Below are 25,406 nucleotides of genomic sequence, written 5' to 3'. Positions count from 1 at the left end.
TGACCTCTCTCCTCTACTGCTTTGCCTGTCTGTCCAGGCCTTGTGTTCCTACAAGTGTTTGACCGATTGCTCTGCCTGTCCGTCCAGACCTTATGTTCCTACAAGTGTTTGACGTCGCTTGCTTTGCCTGTTCGTCCAGGCCTTATGTCCCTATGTGGGATTGACCTCTGTCCTCGACTGCTGTGCCTGACCGTCCAGGCCTTGTGTTCTTACAAGTGTTTGACTTAGATTGTAAGCCCTCTGGGGATAGGGAAATACCTACAGTACCTGAGTGTAATCGACTATGGAAGGCTGGAAACGTGTGAAAATAGGAATATAAATAAATTAAAAAAACAAAAAACTGCTGTGCCTGTCCATCCAGGCCTTATGTCACAAGGTGGGATTGACCTCTGTCCTCGATGGCTGTGTCTGTCTGTCCAGGCCTTGTGTTCCTATAAGTGTTTGACCTCAATTGCTCTGCCTGTCCATCCAGGCCTTATGTTCCTTGGTGGGATTGACCTCTGTCCACGACCGCTTTGTCTGTCAGTCCAGGCCTTGTGTTCCTACAAATGTTTGACCTCGATTGCTTTGCCTGTTCGTCCAGGCCTTATGTCCCTAGATGGGATTGACCTCTGTCTGTCAGAAAATATTTTGTGCTTTATTGATAATTACTTATATTTAGTGAAGTCAGTAATCAATTAGCCATAAAGAGACATGTTAGCATTTAATACCCATAAGCCTTTACTTTTAAAAGCCATGGCTTTAATCAAGGCCTGTGCTGAAAAAACTCCAGCACACAGCTCCCTCTCCTCTACCCCCCTTATAGACCTTGAGAAACTTGTTTTCGACTAATGCTTATCTAAGTAAGAAAGCAGTCTGCATTTTATGGCCTTGGGCATCCTAAAACATGTGGTCACTCAGGCGTGAATCCTGGGATAGAGGGAGTGCTTGGTCTCTTCTCTCTGAAGTAGAAGGAAGAAAAGTATTGATAAATTAAAGACCGGAAAATGGGCAAAGCTTTAAACAGGGTAAGAATAACTCCTAATTTTAATATTGTGATATGGAAAAATTGCTTGAACCTCAGTCAAGGTTTTTAGAAATGAAGTTCTTCAAAGGCTAAAAAGATAGATGTATTGACAGAAAAGATACAGTTACCCTGGATCAAAAAAATCAAAGAGTTTTAAGGGTATAAAAACTTGAAGCAGTCAGAAGGAAAGGAGAGTGCTACTTTGCTTTTCTTTGCACGTGATTAGAGAGACACAGAGCGGGGTGCTTCAGATAATTGGTAAATATATAATCATTTATTCAAGTATATGAGAACCTTTAAATTGCTATTGTTTCTAGATTGGCAGATGTATTAGAAATGCATTGATTAATTAAGCAAAAGATGACATTGATTGACATTTATCTGATTTTAATAATTTCAATTACTTTATTAATGGCTATCACATTGATTGTAGGATATACTCTGGTAAAGTTAAGATTTGAACATAAAAGTGTTTCTTAGTCATTTAGAGATTTTTATTCATACATTTCTTTATCTGAAATAAAGAAAATATTTTTATTACAAACTGACTGGTTTATTTTAAATGCATGTTGTGTTGCATGAATAATTGGTGAATAAAGTTCTGTGGTAGATACGGACACATACCCCTGAAAATAAACTTTTTGTCTCTAGGCAGAAAGGGTAGGGAAGAGAATGGAAGTGGGGGGTTTTATCTAAGCAGGATTCCCTGGTTTTAAATTCTGCTAGTGGTAGAAGCCTCAATACTTCCATTCAAACTTCTTTACATGGCACCCAATGTGGTTTAATCTACTGTAGAATCTAAAGGTGTTAACCAGAGTACTTTGAATATTGAATTTATTTTCCAGTTTTTGTAATTTTGCCTGTTGCAGCTCTTTTTGTATTTGGTTATAATGGCAGATCCTTATAGGATTAGGGCTTCACAGGAAGCCACGTTCCGTCAGTGGGTTGAAGCCAATCATATCAGGGAAAATCAGTCCTTTGTCCTGCATTTACAAGTGGCCAGTGATGTTGATTGCTTTGCCTGTTTGTCTAGGCCTTATGTGTGCTTTCATGTTGACATTTGTCGCTTAAAAACCCTTACTGCACAGGGCAGACACCAGGGTCTAAATAGAAGAACAGAGTAGGATTTTGTTCCTTTTGCACTTCCTGACTGTCAGATGTCTTTTTCACTTGGTAAATGTTTGTTTGTGGAAAATCCGGTGATTCCGGTTTCGGAGAAATGGGGGGGTTTGGCGTTCACTGAACAGCGTCCGCTTCTTGATGCTATTTTGTCCTTTGATGCCCCGCCCGTGGATCAGATTCCGGCTGGGAAAAAGAATGCGTTTTACACTGCTGTCTTGCACTGCTTTCAAACGCTTAGAGATCATTATGGGATGCATTCTGTTTCCAAGGGGACGCCTGTGGAATTCGGAGCCCGTAGTGAGAGCGATCGTAAAGCAGACAGAGTAAGGCGGGCTTTGGGGATGCTTCCAGCTGATGTTAATCTGATACCTGAGCATCTGGCTACTAGGCTTGTTGCTCTTGAAGCCGTTACTGGCACATGTGATTCCCGTACTAGACATTATATTATTTCTACCCTGATGCCACTCCACGAAATCCCTCTAATACTGGGTGGGTTCCATGTTATCCTGTGAGGGATAATTGAGGGACTCCTCCTGCCCGCTTTCCAGCTCCTGAGAAGCCTCCAGTGGTGTCCGGAGCTATAACTAAGGCAGACCGCCCTCCCCCTTCTTCTCACAAAAAGCCGGCTAAGCGTGCCACTTTCCATGGCAGTGCTGGCTCCACGACTCAATCCCCTGTGGATCCAGAGTAAGGAACAGGGTGATCTATTTGTGGGCATGATGGATTCTGGTACTACTATTAATATTCTGACTAGAGAATGGGATACAATTCAGTACTTAAATGAGAATGTTACAATTACTATGTTTGCAGGGAAGCAGTCTCAGGCTCCCTTAGCGACCGTAGAAATCTTTTTCCCTTACTTCAAAGGGTCTCGCACCATAACAGTGGCTTGTTTATTTGATGAGGAGGATCCTTTTGCAGTTTATTTCACACAGGCTGATGTGCCTGTTTTTCCTTCTATGATGAGGGAAGACCCATTGTATGGCTTTGAGGCTGTAAAAGCTTCAATTTCTCCTCAGTTCAAATCCTTAATTGGAGAAGCTGGGCTGCAAAACATGTTTACTGAATGGCTTAAGTTAGGGGTTGTTCAGCTCTATCATACACACACAGGTTTAGTGCAGACCCCTAAGCCAATAGAGATTGTTTTAACTAAGCCTTTCAGTCCTCAAAAACAGTATCCTGTCCATAAGAAATTTTGGAATGATTTAAATATAATTTCTCAGAAACTTACTCAGGGTGTCTTAATTGAAGAATATTCTGAATTCAATTCACCCCTCCTTCCTGTGCCCAAACCAAATGGGAGTACCCGTATGGTCATTGACTATTGGGCCCTTAATGCTTCTTCTGAGACAGTTGCAGCGCAGACATTAAATCCTGCGTCTACAATTGATAATTTGCCACGTCCTAGGTGGAAGGCCACCTTGGATTTTGCTAATGGTTTCTGGAGTATTCCTATTAGCTCTTCACCTGTCACTGCTTTTACATTTAGGGGTAAGCAGTATCAGTATACCAGGCTCCCTCAGGGTTTTAAAAATTCCCCTGTGTTGTTTTCTGCTGCCGTTGAAGAACTCCTTCAGTGACATAACATTGATAATGCCGTTCCTTATGTTGATGATGTATATCTGGCTTCTGATAAGCTGGATGTGCTTTGGAATTCTGTTGTTAAACAAATACAGGTACTGGATGAAGAAGGCTTTGTAATTAATTTTGCCAAGGCAAGAATTGGTTTTGAGGAAGTTAAGTTTCTGGGATTTTTAATTGGGGTGGCAGGTGCTAGTCTTGCCCCCACCCTCCAAGAAAAGATTATATCCTTCCCGGTGCCTAAGACATCTCGCCAACTGCAAGTAATAATGGGGACACTCAATTTTGCATGTAAAACTGTACCCAGTTTTGCCTCATTAGCAGCCCCCTTGTATGATTTGCTTAAAGGAGATGCCGTTGTGGCAAGGGATTGGACTACTGTTCATTCTGAATGTTTGAGAGCACTACAGGAGGCTGTCAAAGATTCAGCCCCTTTGGCACACCGTAAACCGTCAAAAGATTTAGATGTCACGTTGCAGGTTTCTGACTCTCATTTCTTGGCTACAATTAGTAACCATGCTGAATCTCAGCCCATATGTTATATCACACACACTTTCTCTCAGCCTGAGAGGAAATTTAATATTGTTGAGCGTACACTGACAGCTGTCAGATATTGCTTGTCTAAAGTCTCTACTCTCGCTCAGGGTAAGACTATTCATTGTTATACTGGGATTCCCCAGTTACAGACTGTCACTCGCCATTCCCTCCCAGAGAGTAGGGCTCTCTCCACATGCTGGGTCCAATGGCGCGCTGATCAATATAGAGATGATGTACAATTCCATTATCAGAATGGTTTGGCTGATTCTGACATTGTTTTGACTTGTGAAGATCTTTGCTTAACAACTGAGCAGGATAGGCTCCTTCCTCCGCTTTATCAGAAAGTTCAATTGGTAATTTTTACTGATGGTTCTGTCACACCCTCGGGTGACTATCTTACTGCATTTTTTGCTGGTGCAGCTAAGGTTATTTTGACTCCTAATAAAAGGGGACAGTGGAAAGTCTTTGCCACGCATACTTGGCAATTAGGTGATATGAGTTCACAGCAAGCGGAGCTGATTGCCTTTCAAAAGGCTTTGACACGGGAGCGGCAGGAAGGAGAGAGAGGAGGATCCCTGAGCTCTGCAGGCGGCGGTAAATTTGATCTTGCCCAGCGGGTGACTGCGTGACATCACTGCCTGACCCGGGGCCTCAAAACCCCGCGAGACTGCGGCGTTCCTCGGAGCGGCAGGAAGGAGAGAGAGGAGGATCCCTGAGCTCTGCAGGCGGCGGTAAATTTGATCTTGCCCAGCTGGTGACCGCGTGACATCACTGCCTGACCCGGGGCCTCAAAACCCCGCGAGACTACGGCGCGAAGTCGCCGTCGGCGCGTCGCCTAAGCCGCACGCGCCAAAGGGGCGCGCGCGGCTTAGACCGGCTTTGACCGCCTTTGCTGCCTGATTGCCTGAAAGTTGCCTTTGATTTATGGGGCGTAAAAGGAAGGCTAAGGCCTATACATCCTCACCTAATACTCCTACAACCGGTCCGATGGATGCCCACTTGAGCAGGCTAAATACGCCACAATTGGACAGTAACAAAGACTTGTTTGAAGTCTCGTTAAGTCCAGGCATGAGACCCACACCTACGCAACCCCCAGGAGCAGCAACCTTGGATAATATCTATGGGGATGAGTCTGCAGATGTAAGTAGATAGGAGGCACTACCTGAAGAGGTAGCTCCCAAGCCTCTACAGCCTTTGTCTTCTATACATCAGGAAGGTGAGATTGGCATAGTAAGTCCATCTCATGAGAGCTTACAATCAGCTAGATTGGACGCTTCCAAAGTGACAATGGGGGATCTGTGGAGGATGTTAGTTAAATTAGACGCTAATGTTACCCAAACGAACTCCTCCCTCACATTGATGGTGAATAATAATAAAGCAATGATAACTCAACAAGGGGAAAAAATGGTAGATATAGAAACTAGAGTGAACAAGTTAATAACAGATGTTCAGAGTATTCAAAATATTGAAAGTGTACGGGTGTCAGATAACGTGATGTTACATAATGAAGTAGAAAATTTGGAAAATTTATTTCGAATTAAGAACTTGCGATTTGTCAACTTTCCATACACAAGATTAATGTCGTCACAAGAAATGTTTGTTAAATATTTGAAGGAGATATTAGCTTATAAAGATGAAGAAATTCCTCTTATTTCGAAAATCTATTATTTTCCCCTTAGATTAGTTGATGAACCTGGGGGACTGAATGAAATTCGGTCCCCAGGGATATCAACATTTTTGCAAGATTCCCTGGATGTAATAAATAAGAGAACTACTTTATTTGTTTCATTTGTTCAAGAGAGGGATAAAGAGCTCATATTTGAGAAGGCCCTAAAAAATCGTGAATTTTTATTTTGTGGGCAGAAAGTGTATATCTTCCCTGATGTATCTAAAACTACACAGGGTCGTAGAAAGCAATTTCTTAAGTTGAAAGACAAAACATTGGAATTAGGTGCTACCTTTTTCTTAAGGTTCCCCTGCCAATGTTTTGTGAATTATCAGGGAAATAAATTTATTTTTACTATTCCCTCTCACATGGAGAACTTTTTAAGGGATAAAGAATTAGAGAAGTCTAATCAACCAGCTTTGATAACAACTGTGGGTACTGAATAAAAGAAAGAAAAATCCTCCTTTTTCTGGGAAATTTTCAGATGAGTTTATGTTTATACCGCTCCCTTTATTTGATAAAGGTGCTATGAATGGTTTATAATGAATAATTTTTATGATTGTTGATATGGTAGCACACCTTAATTACCTTATATTGTTTGTATGGATAACATGATTTCACTTGTATGTGAATTGAAATTTAATAAAGTATAAATATAAAAAAAAAAAAAGGCTTTGACACATATTGAACAAATGCCCAATTTGGATCCTGACAGATCCATTATGGTTTGTTCTGATTCTACATATGTGGTGTCTGGGTTTAATTCACATATGAAAGTATGGGAAAACAGTGACTTTTTGGATGTTACAGGCAAGCCTATAGCACACAGAGCTCACTGGAGATTAATATTTTCTATTTCACAGAAACTTACTATCCAGGTGCTAGTCTTGCATGTGCCTGCTCACCAGACCGTGGGCTGGTACTCTCGTTACAATTCTTTGGCAGATGAAGCGGCTAAATTGGCTGCCTCTCAGCAAGAAATAACTGTAAGGGCATGTCTTGCTAGGCATGGCTCCTTACATTTGAATGCGGCTACTTTGTGCCAGCATTCCGATGGGGTTTTGACTAGAAGTCAGGCAAAGAAAATGGTCAGTGACTGTTTGGATTGTCAGCGCACAAATCCCAAACGTACTGGACCCCCTTATGTTGAAGGGACACTTCCACGGGGAATTAGACCAGGGCAGGTGGTCTATATAGATCATGTTGGTCCCCTTACTTCTTCCCGTGGCTACAGACATATTTTGGTTGTACTTGACTCCTTTACTGGCTTTGTGTTTTTATTTGCACAGAAACGCATTACAGCTATTGTAACTGTTAACCGTCTGGCTATTGTATATGGTATTTTGCCTTTTCAGTTTCTTTGCACAGACGGCGGTCCAGCCTTTAAAAATGCTGAGGTTGAGACCTTTTGTGCTGATCATAGCATTACTCATTGATTCTCCTACCCACATCGTCCAGAATCTAATGGAATGGTTGAAAGGATTAATGGTGAGGTTAAGCGTGGTCTGCAAATTTTTGCTTTGCAATCTAACCCCAGTAATTGGTACCTTCATCTTCCGGAGATCCAAATCCGGATTAATAGTACCATAACTGCCAATCATGAAGCTCCCGCTATGTCTCTCTTTGGGTTCTCTATGCTTGAAAATATGGCCTCCTCAGATGCTATGGTTACTTCTGACAAGGCCTCTCGGACTCCAAATCCTTTTCAGATTGGTTCCGTAGTTTTGAGCAAAACGCATGTTTGTGGCTCTTTAGAACCATACTGGTCTAATCCCTTTATTGTTACAGAAATTCTAGGTACCTCGGGACTGTTGCTTTCTGACTCTGAGGATCCAGAGAACAGAAAAGTTGTGTCTATTAGAGATGTCAAGCTGGTATCCGAGACATTGGGGTTTTCCGGTGCCAGAGCCTCAGTTCAACCCCCAGCCTCTGCTGCATCCGCAGTTTCCGCTGACGCCAATGGGTCAGGAGGAACTACTGCTGCCCAGCGCTCCCACTGCTCCAGCAATTGATGTCATTCCACGCTGTGACATGACTGTGCCTACCCCGGAGCAGGAAGACCAGGTCGTTCTCAGTGTAGCTAGTCCCACGTCTGAGCGTCCTCCATGTTTAACACGCTTTCAGCAGAAGCTTTTGCTTGCATGCTGTATGGCTTGTTCCCCAATTAGTACCATTTTGCATGCAGTGTTTCTTTTTTACTGGCCTTATTGTAAGTATGTTATTGCATGTTGGGTGCTTTTAATTATTGCATCTCCTATCTCACTATTTTATCTCTTATCTAATACCCAGCTGCATTCCACCTTTTCTCCCGCAGCTTCACAGGAGCTCCGTTATTCTCACTCACATGTCAGCAAGCGCTCACCTTCTGAGCCTTTGTCTCTTCTAGCTGTGTCTTTGCCTTCTGGTCTCATTCTTGTTCCATACCATGGCTGGCTGGTGCAAGATCCTGTTTTGTTGCATATTGATGTTCCTTTCAGGTTTTACACTCACCAGGTCTGGCAAGGCATCTCTCCGGAGTCCCTGCCTGCGGGTCTTGAGTCCAGACTAGTTGCTCTGTTCCTGCAAATGGAGCGTTCCTCCTTGCAGCTTTCTTCCATCACTTCGGAGTCTCCTCTTGATGGCTTCCCTGCAGAGTTCTGTTCAACCAGATATCAGAACTTATTCCTAGGTTTCAGGAAAGTGAGTGTCAATCTTACTGGGATCCTTGAAACTCCATCCTGGAAACTGCAGCACTGCTCTCAACCACATATTGGTGCTTCTGAACAGTTCCAGCGGCTGTTTGCCCTTCGTCCTTGTTTTCGTGATGGATCTTGTGCCTGCATCAATCCCCTTTCGAAGGTGCCTCTGGAGGGCTCCTTGTCTGGACCTACCGTATTTTTCGCTCCTTAAGACGCACTTTTTTTCCCCCAAAAGTGGGGGGAAAATGTATGTGCGTCTTATGGAGCGAATATATGAAAAAAAAAGCAAACAAAAATCTAACAACTCCCCCCCCCCCTGCTGACTCCCCCAAGACCTGCCGACTTAGTTTACCGCAACCCCCCACCCTCCTGACCCCCCCAAGACCTGCCGACTTAATTTACCGCAACCCCCCACCCTCCTGACCCCCCCCTCCCAAGAACTGCCAAACATCCCTGGGGGTCCAGGAGCGGTCCGGGAACGATCTCCTGGGCGTGGGCCGTCGGCTGCCAGTAATCAAAATGGCGCCGACGGCCCTTTGCCCTCACTATGTCACTGGGACCGACCGCTGCTATTGGTCGGTCTCAGTGACATAGTGAGGGCAAAGGGCCGTCGGCACCATTTTGATTACTGGCAGCCGACGGCCCACGCCCAGGAGATCGTTCCCGGACCGCTCCTGGACCCCCGCTGGACCACCAGGGACGTTTGGCAGGTCTTGGGGGGGTCAGGAGGGTGGGGGTTACGGTAAATTAAGTCGGCAGGTCTTGGGGGGGTCAGGAGGGTGGGGGAGTGCGGTAAATTAAGTCAGCAGGTCTTGGGGGGGGTCAGGAGGGTGGGGGTTGTGGTAAATTAAGTCGGCAGGTCTTGGGGGAGTCAGGAGGGTGGGGGTTGTTAATTTAAAGTGTGGGATGGGGTTTTTTTTGGGGGGGAGGGGTTCCCAGAGAAAAAAGTTTTCTGATCTGGGGAGTGGACTGAAATGGCCCTCCCCAGACCCGAAAACAAAATGGGGAGAAAAAAAAAAGCTATGCACTCCCCTAATTTGCTCCATAAGACGCCCAGACGCAGAGCCGGTTTAGCACAATTTTTTTTTTTTTTTTAATTTTCCCCCTCTGAATCCTAGGTGCGTCTTATGGTCAGGTGCGTCTTATGGAGCGAAAAATACGGTAATTATGGATTTTCAGGTTTGATTAAAGGTCTCATTTTCTCCTGGATGGACATCTTTCCTGAGGTAACACTTTCTTACGCAAATTATTCTACATGGGGGGGAGAGGATACAGGATTCCCCCTCCCAATGATTAAGGACTCTCTGTCTTATGTTTGTAGACTACCATATGAAATTCTGTTTTTAAATAGTACACATTATCATGTCTTTTGTGATAAATTGCCTGTCTCTTTTACACATTGGCTTAGAATCCCTTATCATAATTTACCTTTATGGAATAATGCATGCAGGAATAATAAATTCTTTTGTACCCATTCCTTGTCCACCCAGGACTACTGCTTTTGTTGCCCTAGTTGGCGATATCAGGTTAATCTTTGTAATAAAAGGTTTTTTAATAAGGTATGGGGACCCTTCTTTATACAGGAGGCTATTTTTTTCAAAATGCACCTGTGCTAGGCCAGTCTTTGACCGCTGCCTGTATTAGGGGTTTAGCTGAGGGGTTAAATGACACTGAGGTTACTTCTGTGTTAGATGTAATTGTACAGACAAAATGGCTGAATGACTCATTTCCCCTGCCTGCTTGGGTGATGAGAACAGCCAACAGAAAGCGCAGGAATGCTTTGAAACATGAGGTTCAAAATACATTCCTTAATCTTAATGATATAATTAAAAGTGCTATAAAAGGTATTCAATCCAATGAATATCAGCTAAGAGCAGGTATTTTTCAATTAAGGGATTACTTAGTTCAAACCTTACAGTTAGGGATTGAAGCCATATCCACAACTGTGAGAAAATACAGGTTCTAGCAAGAACAGCTTACTCACTTTATTGATGGTCTTATTTCCCCCAAACCCAAATGGGGAGACCTTCAATTGGGAAAAATGTTAGAGGAAATAAACCTCACAGCTGAGCAAATTCAGTATGCCCATGTTGAGGCCTCACAAGTTATTTTGCAGGTCAGCAAACATGAAATGGGAAAAGAACCATGGGCAACCTTAGGTTCAACCCTAGTACAAGGGGTCAGACGTATCTTTCTCCCAATCACTACTCAGGTCTATAAACGTTGCTGGGAAATCCAGAATTTTGGTCAGTTTTTGGAAAGCTCAAATGGAAGCAACACCTGGATTAAAACAATTGTACTACAGGTACTACATGGTACTACAGGAACGAAAATTAGCAGGTAAGTAATAATTTTCTTATGGATCTTATATCTTTCGGTCAAACAAAGCACAGTGTGGCTTTCAACCGGGAATATTGTATTTAGTTACTGCACTATCTGTCATTAAGTGTGGACCGTGGGAATTTTATCCTACACTTAGTGCCCGGTTAACTGAAACAATAAAGTACATGGAATTTAAACCAGTACAATTCACTGAGTTAAAAATGTTATTGACTCATGTTTTAAATGTAAATGTATTATTGAGAAATTTGTCTTCACTTTGGTTAATGTCAGAGGATGAGTTTTTACAGCATCTGAGAATGATAGAACTAACAGCTAGTGAATGGGAGCTGATCCTAGAAGAGCTACTGAAGCCAGAGGTATTTTCGAATGCCCTGGGTCATGCTTTCTCTGAATTAGTGGGTGGAATAGTTAAAACAGCTGTTGGTGTAGATAAAACCATAATGGAAGGGGCAGGTGGACTCCTTCATGACTTAGGGATCAATTTATTCCCATTAATCCTGGGAATCATACTAATAATTGATGTTCTTTTCTTCTGTCTTAGGAGAAATTAGAACGAAGAACAACGAACCAGAAATGGCAGGTGTAAACTCAAAGATACATTTTCCAGCTAATCCTAGGAAGAATGCCATGATTGTCAGCCTGGGACCTGATCTCATAAATGAGTATGCTGATTATGGAAGCTGGATATACTCAGAAAACAATCCTGATACATGTGCGCCTTATTATCTGCACAAAAACTGTGATGTTTTATTTAAGTTCCCACAATATTCCTATTGCTGGACTTGGCCAAGAAGACTGGCATCTGTTTGTGAAGCACTACGAAGAACCTTGAGTGCCCACATTTGTCAGTGTGTCCCTGGGAACTTGTGCCCTGCTATTTCAGTATCTACTCTTTGGCAGAATATCATTTAGGATATAGACATGGCCTATCAAATGCCAATCCTGTTGCTTCAGGTGGAAATTCAAGAGTCTCCAGCCCGGGAGTAAGCTCGAATTGGTTTTCAGCACCTAGTCCACAGTCTCTTGTGACGGATGAAGAATTGGATCCAACGCACCCTGCTCCGGCTAATTCTCCAACGGATGAAGGACATGACTTTGTGGTTTGGATGGATGCAGCTCTCTCCCCTGAGGATGGTCAATTAGTCATCCTGCAACATCAGCAACCAAATCCTGCTCAAGATTCTGCTCCGACTAGACCAGCAGTGGAAGGCGAGCAAACAGCTCCCAATACCTATTATTATTCAGGCTGACTTCACAGATATCTGAGACGTCTGATCCGGCTGGATCTACTGAGAACTGTGAATAACTGTCTATCATTGACTGGACTGGTATGTGTCTTATTCATAATGCACCTTGCCATTTCAGGATCGTTGCTCATCAATTGGTAAGTATAATAGGCATTTATTGCCCACAGATCCCTACACATGATGGAATTGGTGATGATACATCACAGATTTCTGACCCGTAGAGATTATTTTAGTTATGAACCCTCATCTTATTTGACTGGATGAGCAGCTTTAAATTTAAAATTTACATTCCCTGGGTATGAATGTTCTCTATTTCCCATAAGGAAATATTGAGAAAATCTTTATATCTGGTTATCATTTGAAACTAACTCAGATTTATAAACTCATATCTCTTTATAATCAATATGGTAATGTAACCAATTTTTATTACACTTGTATTATTACACTTGTATTTTCACTTGTATCTATGCAATGCTGAGCACTGACACAACTCATTATATGTAGTTTATTGTGTGGTTATTTTTCCCCCAGGCTTATTAGTGCCTTACTGATTTATATGTATCTAGCTATGTCTAGAATTTGCTTTACTGACTCCATGGGGGGGTGTCAGAAAATATTTTAATATTTTGTGCTTTATTGATAATTACTTATATTTAGTGAAGTCAGTAATCAATTAGCCATAAAGAGACATGTTAGCATTTAATACCCATAAGCCTTTACTTTTAAAAGCCATGGCTTTAATCAAGGCCTGTGCTGAAAAAACTCCAGCACACAGCTCCCTCACCTCTACCCCCCTTACAGACCTTGAGAAACTTGTTTTCGACTAATGCTTATCTAAGTAAGAAAGCAGTCTGCATTTTATGGCCTTGGGCATCCTAAAACATGTGGTCACTCAGGCGTGAATCCTGGGATAGAGGGAGTGCTTGGTCTCTTCTCTCTGAAGTAGAAGGAAGAAAAGTATTGATAAATTAAAGACCGGAAAATGGGCAAAGCTTTAAACAGGGTAAGAATAACTCCTAATTTTAATATTGTGATATGGAAAAATTGCTTGAACCTCAGTCAAGGTTTTTAGAAATGAAGTTCTTCAAAGGCTAAAAAGATAGATGTATTGACAGAAAAGATACAGTTACCCTGGATCAAAAAAATCAAAGAGTTTTAAGGGTATAAAAACTTGAAGCAGTCAGAAGGAAAGGAGAGTGCTACTTTGCTTTTCTTTGCACGTGATTAGAGAGACACAGAGCGGGGTGCTTCAGATAATTGGTAAATATATAATCATTTATTCAAGTATATGAGAACCTTTAAATTGCTATTGTTTCTAGATTGGCAGATGTATTAGAAATGCATTGATTAATTAAGCAAAAGATGACATTGATTGACATTTATCTGATTTTAATAATTTCAATTACTTTATTAATGGCTATCACATTGATTGTAGGATATACTCTGGTAAAGTTAAGATTTGAACATAAAAGTGTTTCTTAGTCATTTAGAGATTTTTATTCATACATTTCTTTATCTGAAATAAAGAAAATATTTTTATTACAAACTGACTGGTTTATTTATTTATTTATTTTTGAAATTTTTTATTTAATCTCTTACAGAACAAGAAATACAACATATCTTCAGAAGAAGAACATTCAACTGCACAGACAGTATAAACTCAGCCCTTTGCACAATTGTTCGGAAGTAATGCTCTGTACATATTCAATTTTTACAGAATTGTGCACGCAATCATAATAAACTGTTCCTGAATATCAACAAGTGTGCCGTGTTACATTGAACATCTCCCCCTGTTTTTGTGACCCACCCTGTTGTCCATATTACGCTACTCCAATCAGGCTCACAAATTTATTTATTTATTTATTTATTTCTTTTGTATACCGACATTCGATCGAGATATCACATCGGTTTCCAGATAACAGGTTGAATAGGGCGAGAACTGCCCTATTTTACATTGTAACAAGATAACAATTAAATTAAATTAAACAATATAATAAGATAAATAACATAAGAAACATTGTAAGAGTTGAATATAAATAAATGTGAGTATAGAGTTGTGGCATATAGCCTATTTACAGAATGTACAATATGTCTTGGTTACGGGTAGAAGGGGACAAGGATATGGGAGGAAAGGGAGGGAGGGAGGGAAAGGTGGGGGGGGGTGGTGAAGGGGGAATGGGCTGTTATGCATTAGTGCAGTGTGGTAGTCAAGTGGGTAGGCTTTCAAGAACATGTATTTTAGTATGCTGGGGTTCAGGAGGGAAGGCTTTTAAGAACAGCCATGTTTTGAGCTGTTTTTTAAAGACTTGTGGTGAGGGTTCGTTTCTGAGATGTGTGGGGAGGGAGTTCCACAGTGTAGGGCCAGCTATTGTAATGGCTCGTTTGCGTGTTGCATTGAGGTGGGCATTTTTGAGGTTTGGTATGGAGAGGAGACCTGAGTTGGAGGATCTAAGAGATCTTTGTGTGATGTATGGTTGGATGGTGTTGTTTAGCCAGACCATTTTGTTGTTGTTTATTTTTTTTGTATATGGGTGAGGGTTTTATACTGGATTCTCTGTGTGATGGGCAGCCAGTGGAGGTCTTTGAGGGTGGGTGTGATGTGGGAGGATTTTTTGTGATTGGAGATAATTCTGGCGGCGGCGTTTTGTAGGACTTGGAGGGGCTTGATGTGGGTATCTGGTAGTCCAAGGAGGAGGGAGTTGCAGTAGTCGAGTTTTGAAAAAATAATTGATTGAAGTACTGTTCGGAAATCATGCGGTTGGAGGAGGGGTTTGAGTTTTTTAAGTGTTTGTAGTTTGAAAAATCCATCTTTGATTGTATTGGAGATGTGTCGTTTAAAGTTGAGTTGGCTGTCGATAGTTACTCCTAGGTTTTTTTGTGGATGGTGTGAGTGAGGTTCTTGGTATGATTGGCATCCCCGTGTTGTTTGAGCTTCCTGAGTTGTTTGAAGGGGTGCTCTCGAGGGGGGAAGAGGGACAGTCGTCCTGGATGTGAATGATTTCTGTTTTGGCTTGGTTGAGGCAGAGTGATAGTTGGGATAGCAGTTGTGATAGTTTTGAACTGAGTTTGTTCCATCTTTCCAAGGTGAGTTCAATGGATTTGGTTATGGGGAGTAGAATTTGTATGTCGTCTGCGTAAACGAAGTAGGTGAGGTTGGCATCTGAGAGGTATTTGCATAGAGGGAGGAGGTAGATATTGAAGAGGGTCGAGGATAGAGAAGAACCTTGAGGGACGCCATGGTTGAGGGGTATTTGTGAGGATTCAGATGAGTTTGTCTTGACAATGAAGGATCTGTTATTGAGGTATGATTTGAACCAATTGAGTGTAGTGTCTTGAAGACCGATTTCTTTAAGCCTGGTGAGGAGTGTTCTGTGGTTGATGGTGTCAAAGGCGGCTGATATATCGAGGAGTATCAGAAGAAATGTTTTTCCACTGTCACGGCCTCTCAGAATGGTCGTTCAGCGGGGGACCCCCGCTGAACGACCTCCTGCAGTCGATCTCCTGCCGGCGCCATTTTCCGTACGGAAAACGATTCGCGGCAGGAGATCGCTCCCGGACCCCCGCTGGACCCCCAGGGACTTTTGGCCAGCTTGGGGGGGCCTCCTGACCCCCACAAGACTTGCCAAAAGTCCAGCGGGGGTCCGGAATGACCTCCTGCAGTCAAATCGTGTTGGTCTATGGCCGCCGCCATTTTGCGCCGCCATTTTGCAAAATGGCGCCGGCTGAAGACAACACGATTCAATTGCAGGAGGCCGTTCCGGACTGCTGCCGTTCCGGACCGCCACTGGACCCCCAGGTAATTTAAGGCATTTGGGGGGGGTTTGGGAGGGTGGGGGATTTAATTTAAAGGGTTGGGGGTGGGTTTTAGGGGGTTTTAGTGTGCCGGCTCACGATTTTAACGATTTTCACGATACTTTAAACACCCAAACGGCAACAATACGATTCCCTCCCCCTCCCAGCCGAAATCGATCGTTAAGACGATCGAGGACACGATTCACATCTCTACCGCCCCATAATCATATGGCATTGATCCCAGTCTGCATCCGAGAGAGATGCACCCAAATCTCTTTCCCACTGAGTTTGAATACTGGCTTAGCCTGTTCACAAAGCGACTCATAAAGAGATCTGCCCTGCGACCATGCACCAGGTGCCCCTTCGGACCGAAGGAAGTGTGTAATTTGTCGATAGGCATACAGGTCTCTAGGTGAGAGATCATATGTAGCTTGAAAGTCTGCTGCTGGAATCAGCTGAGACCCATGAAAGAATTGACCCGCCGTAGTGACCCCTAATTGTCGCCATCTCCGGACATAAACAAGATCCTGCCCCGGTGGGAATCTAGGGTGCATTAAAAAGGTTGTAAGTGGATATATACTCTTGTTTCCCACCATACGCCCCCTCCATTTCCCCCAGTGCCGCAGGACAGTTTGTGTGAACGGCGTGAGTGACTTGAATGTACACTTTCCCATGTCTCTATACCAAACCCGAGAGGCTAAAGATACAGGCTCCGATCTCGCCTGCGCTATGGCCACCCACGGTTTGGGACTGCCTTTTAGGTGCCAACTAATAATCACGCCCAACATGATGGCTGAGTAATACCACTGGAGATTAGGTATATTGAGGCCTCCTCGTGCCTTATCTTTATATAAAATATTACGTGAAACCCTAGGGGGTTTCCTCTTCCAAATAAACTGAAAGAGTTTCCGTTGCCATATTCTCATGGCTCCTTCCAGGATCGCTACAGGTAGCGTTTGGAACAAGTAGCAAAAGCGGGGCAAAACATTCATCTTAATTGCTGCCACCCTCCCGAACCAGGTTAAGTCCGACCTGTCCCATCTGCCTAAGTCTTGTTGTATGCGGGTCAATAATGCATCATAGTTTAACTTATATAAATCAACCAAGTGTGTCCCTATTTTAACACCCAAATACTTTATGGCTTCTCTAGCCAATCGGAAAGGCAACGTACTCCCCAGCGCTGCATACTGGTCATTAGACAACGAAACATTAAGCAATTCAGATTTATCAGCATTAACTTTGAAACCCGATAATCTGCCAAATATGCGCATTTCCTCCAACAGAGGCTTCAGGGAGACCTCCGGTTGGGCGACTGTAAATAACAAATCATCAGCGAAGAGCGATATTTTATATGATACATCCTTAATGGGAATACCCTGGATATCTGGATGACCTCTAATGTGCTCCGCAAACGGTTCTAATGATAGGGCAAACAATAATGGGGATAAAGGGCACCCCTGCCTCGTGCCCCGTTTCACCTCAAAGGGGTCAGAATAGCCCCCATTTATTTTAATTCTGGCATGTGGGTTCCCAAACAATTTTGCAATCCAAGTGGTAAAGTGTTCCCCCAGGCCCATAACCTCCATGACTTTAAATAAGGCCAGTGTACCCGATCAAACGCCTTTTCGGCGTCAATAGTGAGTAATACTGCAGGAATACAATTATTCTGGGCCCACCACATCAGTTCCACCACCCGTCGCACATTGTCCGACGCCAGTCGTCCTGGGATAAACCCCGACTGATCGCTATGGACCAACCCAGGTGCTACTCTCCCAAGCCTGACAGCCAAAGCCCTCACTAAAATCTTCATATCTATATTAATCAATGATATGGGTCGGTATGAGCCACACAGGGTATGATCCCTTCCCGGCTTGGCCAATATCGTAATACCCGCTGTATTGGACTCCTGGGAAATCCTACCCTCTCCGCGTAATGCATTATACATGGACACTAGGGTAGGCGTCAATTCTGAGCAGAAAGTCTTGTAGAATTTCCCAGTTAGCCCATCCAGGCCCGGGGCCTTCCCCAATTTAAGATCTTTGATGATTAGGGATATTTCTCCCTCTCTGATCTCGTCATTAAGCTGAGTCCTCTGGACATCTGACAGAACAGGAAGGGGTACGTCCCGAAGATACTGATCAATCTCTGTCTGGGTACTCAACTGCTCCGAATCATATAGGGTACGGTAAAATTTGTTGAAGCACTGCCCTATTTCTTGCTGTGTGTATACATAATTACCCTGGGGCCCCTTAATCTTAATAATGTTGGATTGCGCTTCCCTTTCTTTTAGCTTCCTTGCCAATTGCCTCCCCGCTTTGTTTCCCCATTCATAATGTTGTTGCTTCAATCTCTGTAACAAAAAGGCTATCTGATCTTTATCTAGGGCCTGTAGCGCCCCCCCTAGCCTCACCCAATTTCCCTAGCAGGCCCGGGTCCAGTGTACGTTTGTGTTGCAGCTCCAGCCGGGCTATTTTGTCCATTAGCAAGCAACGCTCCCTTTCCCTTTTCACATACGAGGCCCTAGCTATAAAAAGACCCCTCACATAAGCTTTCATGCTATCCCATAATACACCAGGTGTGACCGCCCCATTATCGTTGATTTCTAGATATTGAACTAATTTAACCTTTATCGTATCCACAAATAGCTTATCGTCCAATAACCTGTCGTTCAACCTCCAGAATTTTACACCTGCTTGTGGACTTCCTAGGTAGAGTTTGATCCAGATTGGGGCATGGTCTGTCCAGGAGATAATACCAATATCCGCATCCCTAATGACGCCCACCATATCTCTATCTACCAGAAAGTAGTCGATCCTAGAGTAGGATTGATGTGGCTTTGAGAAGAAAGTGTAGTTGCGGGACGTAGGATTGCGAAGCCGCCAAATATCTACCAGTCCCCTGTCAGCTATCAAGTTTTTTAGGGCTTGCCTGATATTCTTACTCCCTACCCCTCCCCTTCCCGTATTGTCTAAATAAGGGTAACGGGTAAAATTAAAATCACCCCCCACTACTAGATGCCCTTCCGCCCATTCACTGAGAACTGTAGACAGTTTAGTAAAGAATGAGGACTGGTCCGTATTCGGGGCATAGACATTCATTAAGGTAAACAGCACTTCATTAAGTTTAGCTTTCACTAGAATGTATCGTCCCTCCACATCCCTGATTACTGACAGGATATCCACTACCATAGCTTTAGCAAAGAAAATTCCCACGCCAGTGTATTTGTGTTGCCCTGTCGCTGCAGCATGATACACCTGAGGGTACCCTACAGAGGTAAGCAAACGTTCGTAACGTTTCCTGATATGAGTCTCTTGACTGAAAATGATGTCCACCTTTAGTAAGGCCATATCCTTAAACAAAAGCTGTCGTTTATGATAGGTATTAAGGCCTTTCACATTCAGGGAAGCGATGCTTATCATCCCCATACTGGCAGTAAAGGAAGCTGAGCAACAGCTGCCTGAGGGGCTCCCCTTCTCAGAAATTTTATTTTACCTATATTCACGTAATCAGAAGTGTACCAGCCGCAATATGTAACATTCTTCCACCCAGTCCCTCCCCCCCTCCCCCCCCTGCCCCCCCCTCCCCCCACCCCACCCGTCCAACAACCACTCTCCACCATGTGGTTCAAATCCCTGAGAGAGCTGACGTTCCCCGCCGCACTGAACCGCACCCCCCTCCGCCCCCATTTATTTATTTATTTATTTTATTTATTTTAAGTTTTTCTATACCGGCATTCGCAATAGATATCGCATCATGTCGGTTTACAATTAACAAGTGGATAGGTAACAAAACTCGGTAAAAAACTAACATTTATCTTAATAATAATAATAATAATAATAGTTGTAGTAATAATAATGATAAAAAACATTAAACAAGAGAGGGTTAAGGTATGCAGTTACAATAAAACAAGGGAGTAATACAACTTGGAGCATAGAAAAGAAGCTGGGGATTAAATAGAGAGAACGTATTTATCCCCGTGAACTGAATTTATCCCCGTGAACGTATTTATCCCCATGAACTGAAATACGTCTCCCCCATTCAAACGTCTCCCGCTTCAACCTAGTTAATAACATTACTAAGAACAATCTATAACCAACATATAAATCCGCATTCTGTGCTGCAGAACTGAGCATCCCAGACCTCTCTGGAATCCAAAACCCTCTGGCCTGCAAATCACGAAGTGCCCAGCCAGTATGCAAATGCCTCACCCATACCCGCCCCCAGTGTCCTATCCAGGTGCTTCAAGGTCGGTAGTGCCTCCCGATCTCCGGCTTAGTCGTCCTCTGCCCGTGTCCACTCTCTGCCATCTGGGTCGTTGTCCACTGCGCGAACCGCCGTCCACCAGCTTTTCCGTGTGCTCTGGTAAGTGTGGATCAGGGAGTCCAGCCGCTCGTAGTATATCCTCTGCTTCCATGACTTGATGAACTCTGGAGGTTACTCCCCCAATAGCAAACTGTAATCCGAAGGGGAATAGCCATCTGTATCTAATGTTGTGATCCCTCAGAATTTGGACAACATCACGAAAGGCCCTCCTCTTCTTCATGGTGGAAATGGCTAAATCCTGGAAAATTTCAATTTTATGGCCCTTCCAAGTAACGGTGCCCAGTGCCCTGGCAGCTTGTGCCACTTGCTCTTTCACCAAAAAGCTGTGGAAACACACTACTATGTCGCGAGGTAAGTTATTGCGGGGGGGGGGGGGGGGCCATAGATCCTGTGGGCCTGCTCCAACACAACCTCCCGGGGCCGCTCTGCTTTACCCTCCGGGTCCAGCAACTGAGCACATATACTTTGCACTGTCATTGCACAGTCTCTGTAATCCTGTCCTTCTGGTATGCCCCGGAACCGGAGGTTAACCCTCCTTGCTCTGTTCTCCAGATCTTCCACATGGCGCTGGAGTTCCTCCTGCAGTTCTTTAACCTTCCCCTGTTCTTCCTGCAGCCTTTCCAGCTCCGTCTGCATCTCCTGCAGCCCCACCTCCGCTTCATCCACCCTGTGTCCTATATCACGGACCTCCTTCTGGATGCCTGCAAACATGGCTCCCAGCTCCTCACGGTAGCGGGCCATATCACCCCTGATCTCCTGGAACCACAGCCTGAATTCCTGTCTAGTGGGTACCTCCAGATCGCCTTTCTCGTCGCCTTTCCCGTCTGACAACTCCGGGGAGTCTGCGGGGTCACGCGCCGGCGCCATCTTGGTTCCTTCCTCGCTGTTTAGGGCCGCAGCCGTGGTCGCCACTGCGAAGGAGAATCTATTTAAGTCGGGCTTTTTCCGCGGAGTAGACATCTCGTGCAACTGGCGATTCAAATTTGCTAAGTGTGGAGAGGTTTTTTCACTGCTAAGCCCGCGATGGGGGAAGATTGCTTGCGGCGGAGGGGAGAGCACAGAGCTCAGGCGGCCATCTCTGCGGGTGACATCACCGCTCTGACTGGATTATTTTAAATGCACGTTGTGTTGCATGAATAATTGGTGAATCTATGGTAGATACGGACACATACCCCTGAAAATAAACTTTTTGTCTCTAGGCAGAAAGGGTAGGGAAGAGAATGGAAGTGGGAGTTTTTATCTAAGCAGGATTCCCTGGTTTTAAATTCTGCTAGTGGTAGAAGCCTCAATACTTCCATTCAAACTTCTTTACATGTCCTCGACTACTGTGCCTGTTCGTCCAGGGCCTTATGTCCCTAGATGGGATTGACCTCTGTCCTCGACTGCCTTGCCTGTCAGTCCAGGCCTTATGTTCCTACAAGTTTTTGTCCTAAATTGCTTTGCCCATTTGTCCAGGCCTTATGTCCTTAGGTGGGATTGACCTCTGTCCTCGACTGCTGTGCCTGTCCGTCCAGGCCTTGTGTTCCTACAAGTGTTTGACCTTGATTGCTCTGCCTGTCCGTCCAGGCCTTGTGTTCCTACAAGTGTTTGACCGATTGCTCTGCCTGTCCGTCCAGGCCTTATGTTCCTACAAGTGTTTGACGTCGATTGCTTTGCCTGTTCGTCCAGGCCTTATGTCCCTATGTGGGATTGACCTCTGTCCTCAACTGCTGTGACTGACCGTCCAGGCCTTGTGTTCCTACAAGGGTTTGACTTAGATTGTAAGCCCTCTGGGGATAGGAAATACCTACAGAACCTGAGTGTAATCGACTATGAAGTGCTGGAAACGTGTGAAAATAGGAATATAAATAAATTTAAAAACAAAAAACTGCTGTGCCTGTCCATCCAGGCCTTATGTCACAAGTTGGGATTGACCTCTGTCCTCGACGGCTGTGTCTGTCTGTCCAGGCTTTATGTTCCTATAAGTGTTTGACCTCGATTGCTCTGCCTGTCCGTCCAGGCCTTATGTTCCTACAAGTGGTTGACCTCAATTGCTTTGCCTGTTCGTCCAGGCCTAATGTCCCTAGGTGGGATTGACCTCTGTCCTCGAGTGCTGTGCCTATCCGTCAAGGCCTTGTGTTCCTACAAGTTTTTGACCTCGATTGCTTTGCCTGTTCATCCAAGCCTTATGTCCCTAGGTGGGATTGACCTCTGTCCTCGACTGCTTTGCCGGTCAGTCCAGGCCTTATGTCCCTTGGTGGGATTGACCTCTGTCCTCGACTGCTTTGCCTGAAAGTCCAGGCCTTGTGTTCCTACAAATGCTTGACCTCTATCACTCTGCCTGTCCGTCCAGGCCTTATGTTCCTACAAGTGTTTGACCTCGATTGCTTTGCCTGTTCGTCCAGGCCTTATGTCCCTAGATGGGATTGACATCTGTCTTCGACTGCCTTCCCTGTCAGTCTAGGCCTTATGTTCCTACAAGTGTTTGTCCTCAATTGCTTTGCCCGTTCGTCCATGCCTTATGTCCTTAGGTGGGATTGACCTCTGTCCTCGACTGCTGTGCCTGACCTGCGAGGCCTTGTGTTCCTACAAGGGTTTGACTTAGATTGTAAGCCCTCTGGGGATAGGGAAATACCTACAGTACCTGAATGTAATCGACTATGAAGTGCTGGAAACGTGTGAAAATAGGAATATAAATAAATTAAAAAACAAAAAACTGCTCTGCCTGTCCATCCAGGCCTTATGTTATTACAAGTGTTTGATGTCGATTGCTTTGCCTGTCCGTCCAGGCCTTATGTTCCTACAAGTGTTTGACGTCGATTGCTTTGCCTATTCGTCCAGGCCTTATGTCCCTATGTGGGATTGACCTCTGTCCTCGACTGCTGTGCCTGACAGTCGAGGCCTTGTGTTCCTACAAGGGTTTGACTTAGATTGTAAGCCCTCTGGGGATAGGGAAATACCTGTCCAGGCTTTGTGTTCCTATATGTGTTTGACCTCGATTGCTTTGCCTGTTCGTCCAGGCCTTATGTCCCTAGGTGGGATTGACCTCTGTTTTCGAGTGCTGTGCCTGTCCGTCAAGGCCTTGTGTTCCTACAAGTTTTTGACCTCGATTGCTTTGCCTGTTCATCCAAGCCTTATGTCCCTAGGTGGGATTGACCTCTGTCCTCGACTGCTTTGCCTGTCAGTCCAGGCCTTATGTCCCTTGGTGGGATTGACCTCTGTCCTCGACCGCTTTGCCTGACAGTCCAGGCCTTGTGTTCCTACAAGTGTTTGACCTTGATTGCTTTGCCTGTTCGTCCAGGCCTTATGTCCCTAGGTGAGATTGACCTCTGTCTTCGACTGCCTTCCATGTCAGTCCAGGCCTTATGTTCCTACAAGTGTTTGTCCTCAATTGCTTTGCCCGTTCGTCCAGGCCTTATATCCTTAGGTGGGATTGACCTCTGTCCTCGACTGCTTTGCCTGTCGGTCCAGGCCTTGTTTCCTACAAGTGTTTGACCTTGATTGCTCTGCCTGTCCATCCAGGCCTTATGTTATTACAAGTGTTTGACCTCGATTGCACTGCCTGTCCGTCCAGGCCTTATGTTCTTAGACGTGTTTGACCTCGATTGCTTTGCCTGTTCGTCCAGACCTTATGTCCTTTGGTGGGACTGACCTCTCTCCTTGACTACTTTGCCTGTCTGTAGAGGTCTTATGTTCCTACAAATGTTTGACCTTGATTGCTCTGCCTGTCCGTCCAGGCCTTATGTTCTTACAAGTGTTTGACCTCGATTTCTTTGCCTGTTCATCCAGGCCTTATGTCCCTAGGCGGGATTGACCTCTTTCCTCAACTACTGTGCCTGTTCGTCTAGGCCTTGTGTTCCTACAAGGGTTTGACTTAGATTGTAAGCCCTCTGGGCATAGGGAAATACCTACAGTACCTGAGTCTAATCGACTATGAGTGCTGGAAACGTTTGAAAATAGGAATATAAAAAAAAAACTGCTGTGCCTGTCCATCCAGGCCTTATGTCCTTAGGTGGGATTGACCTCCGTCCTTGACTGCTGTGCCTGTCCGTTCAGGCCTTGTGTTCCTACAAGGGTTTAACCTCCATTGCTTGCCTGTTCGTCCAGGCCTTATGTCCTTAGGTGGAATTGACCTCTGCCCTCGACTACTATGCCTGTCCGTCCAGGCCTAATGTTCCGACAAGTGTTTAACCTCGATTGCTTTGCCTGTCCGTCCAGGCCTTATGTTCCTACAATTGTTTTACCTTGATTGCTTTGCCTGTTTGTCCAGGCCTTATGTCCCTAGCTGGGATTTACCTCTGTCCTCGACTGCTATGCCTGTCCGTCCAGGTCTTGTGTTCCTACAAGGGTTTGACTTAGATTTTAAGCAATCTGGGGATAGGGAAATACCTACAGTACCTGAGTCTAAACGACTATGAGTGCTGGAAACGTTTGAAAATAGGAATATAAAAAAAAAAACTGCTGTGCCTGTCCATCCAGGCCTTATGTCCTTAGGTGGGATTCACCTCCGTCCTTGACTGCTGTGCCTGTCCGTTCAGGCCTTTTGTTCCTACAAGTGTTTGACCTCGATTGCTCTGCCTGTCCGTCCAGGCCTTAAGTTCCTACAAATGTTTGACCTCGATTGCTTTGCCTGTTCTTCCAGGCCTTATGTCCCTAGGTGGGATTGAACTCTGTCTTCAACTACTGTGCCTGTCTGTCCAGACCTTATGTTCCTACAAGGGTTTGACCTCCACTGCTTTTCCTGTTCTTCCAGACCTTATGTCCCTTGGTGGGATTGACCTCTCTCCTCGACTGCTGTGCCTGTCCGTCCAGGCCTTTTGTTCCTACAAGTGTTTGACCTCAATTGCTTTGCCCGTTCGTCCAGGCCTTATGTCCTTAGGTGGGATTGACCTCTCTCCTCGACTACTGTGCCTGTCCATCCAGGCCTTATGTCCCTAGGTGGGATTGACGTCTGTCCTTGACTGCTGTGCCTGTCCGTCCAGGCCTTGTGTTCCTACAAGTGTTTGACCTCGATTGCTTTGCCTGTTCGTCTAGGCCTTATGTCCCTAGGTGGGATTGACCTCTCTCCTTGACTGCCTTGATTGTCAGTCCAGGCCTTATGTTCCTACAAGTGTTTGACCTCAATTGCTTTG

The 25,406-nt window shown here is 44.6% G+C and overlaps 1 long non-coding RNA gene across 1 annotated transcript; it reads left to right on the top strand.

The window, feature by feature from the left end:
• The first annotated feature begins 845 nt into the window (after nucleotides 1–845).
• LOC115094626 lies at nucleotides 846–13,938 on the top strand. The gene is made up of 3 exons (XR_003857597.1): nucleotides 846–1,007; nucleotides 11,475–12,317; nucleotides 13,782–13,938. It is a non-coding gene; the product is annotated as an uncharacterized LOC115094626 (long non-coding RNA).
• The last annotated feature ends 11,468 nt before the right edge of the window (nucleotides 13,939–25,406 follow it).

The sequence above is a fragment of the Rhinatrema bivittatum genome, chromosome 6 (assembly GCF_901001135.1).
Source record: "Rhinatrema bivittatum chromosome 6, aRhiBiv1.1, whole genome shotgun sequence".
NCBI lineage: Eukaryota > Metazoa > Chordata > Amphibia > Gymnophiona > Rhinatrematidae > Rhinatrema > Rhinatrema bivittatum.
Note: the sequence above shows the minus strand (reverse complement) of the source record. Positions and strands in the feature narration are given on the sequence as shown.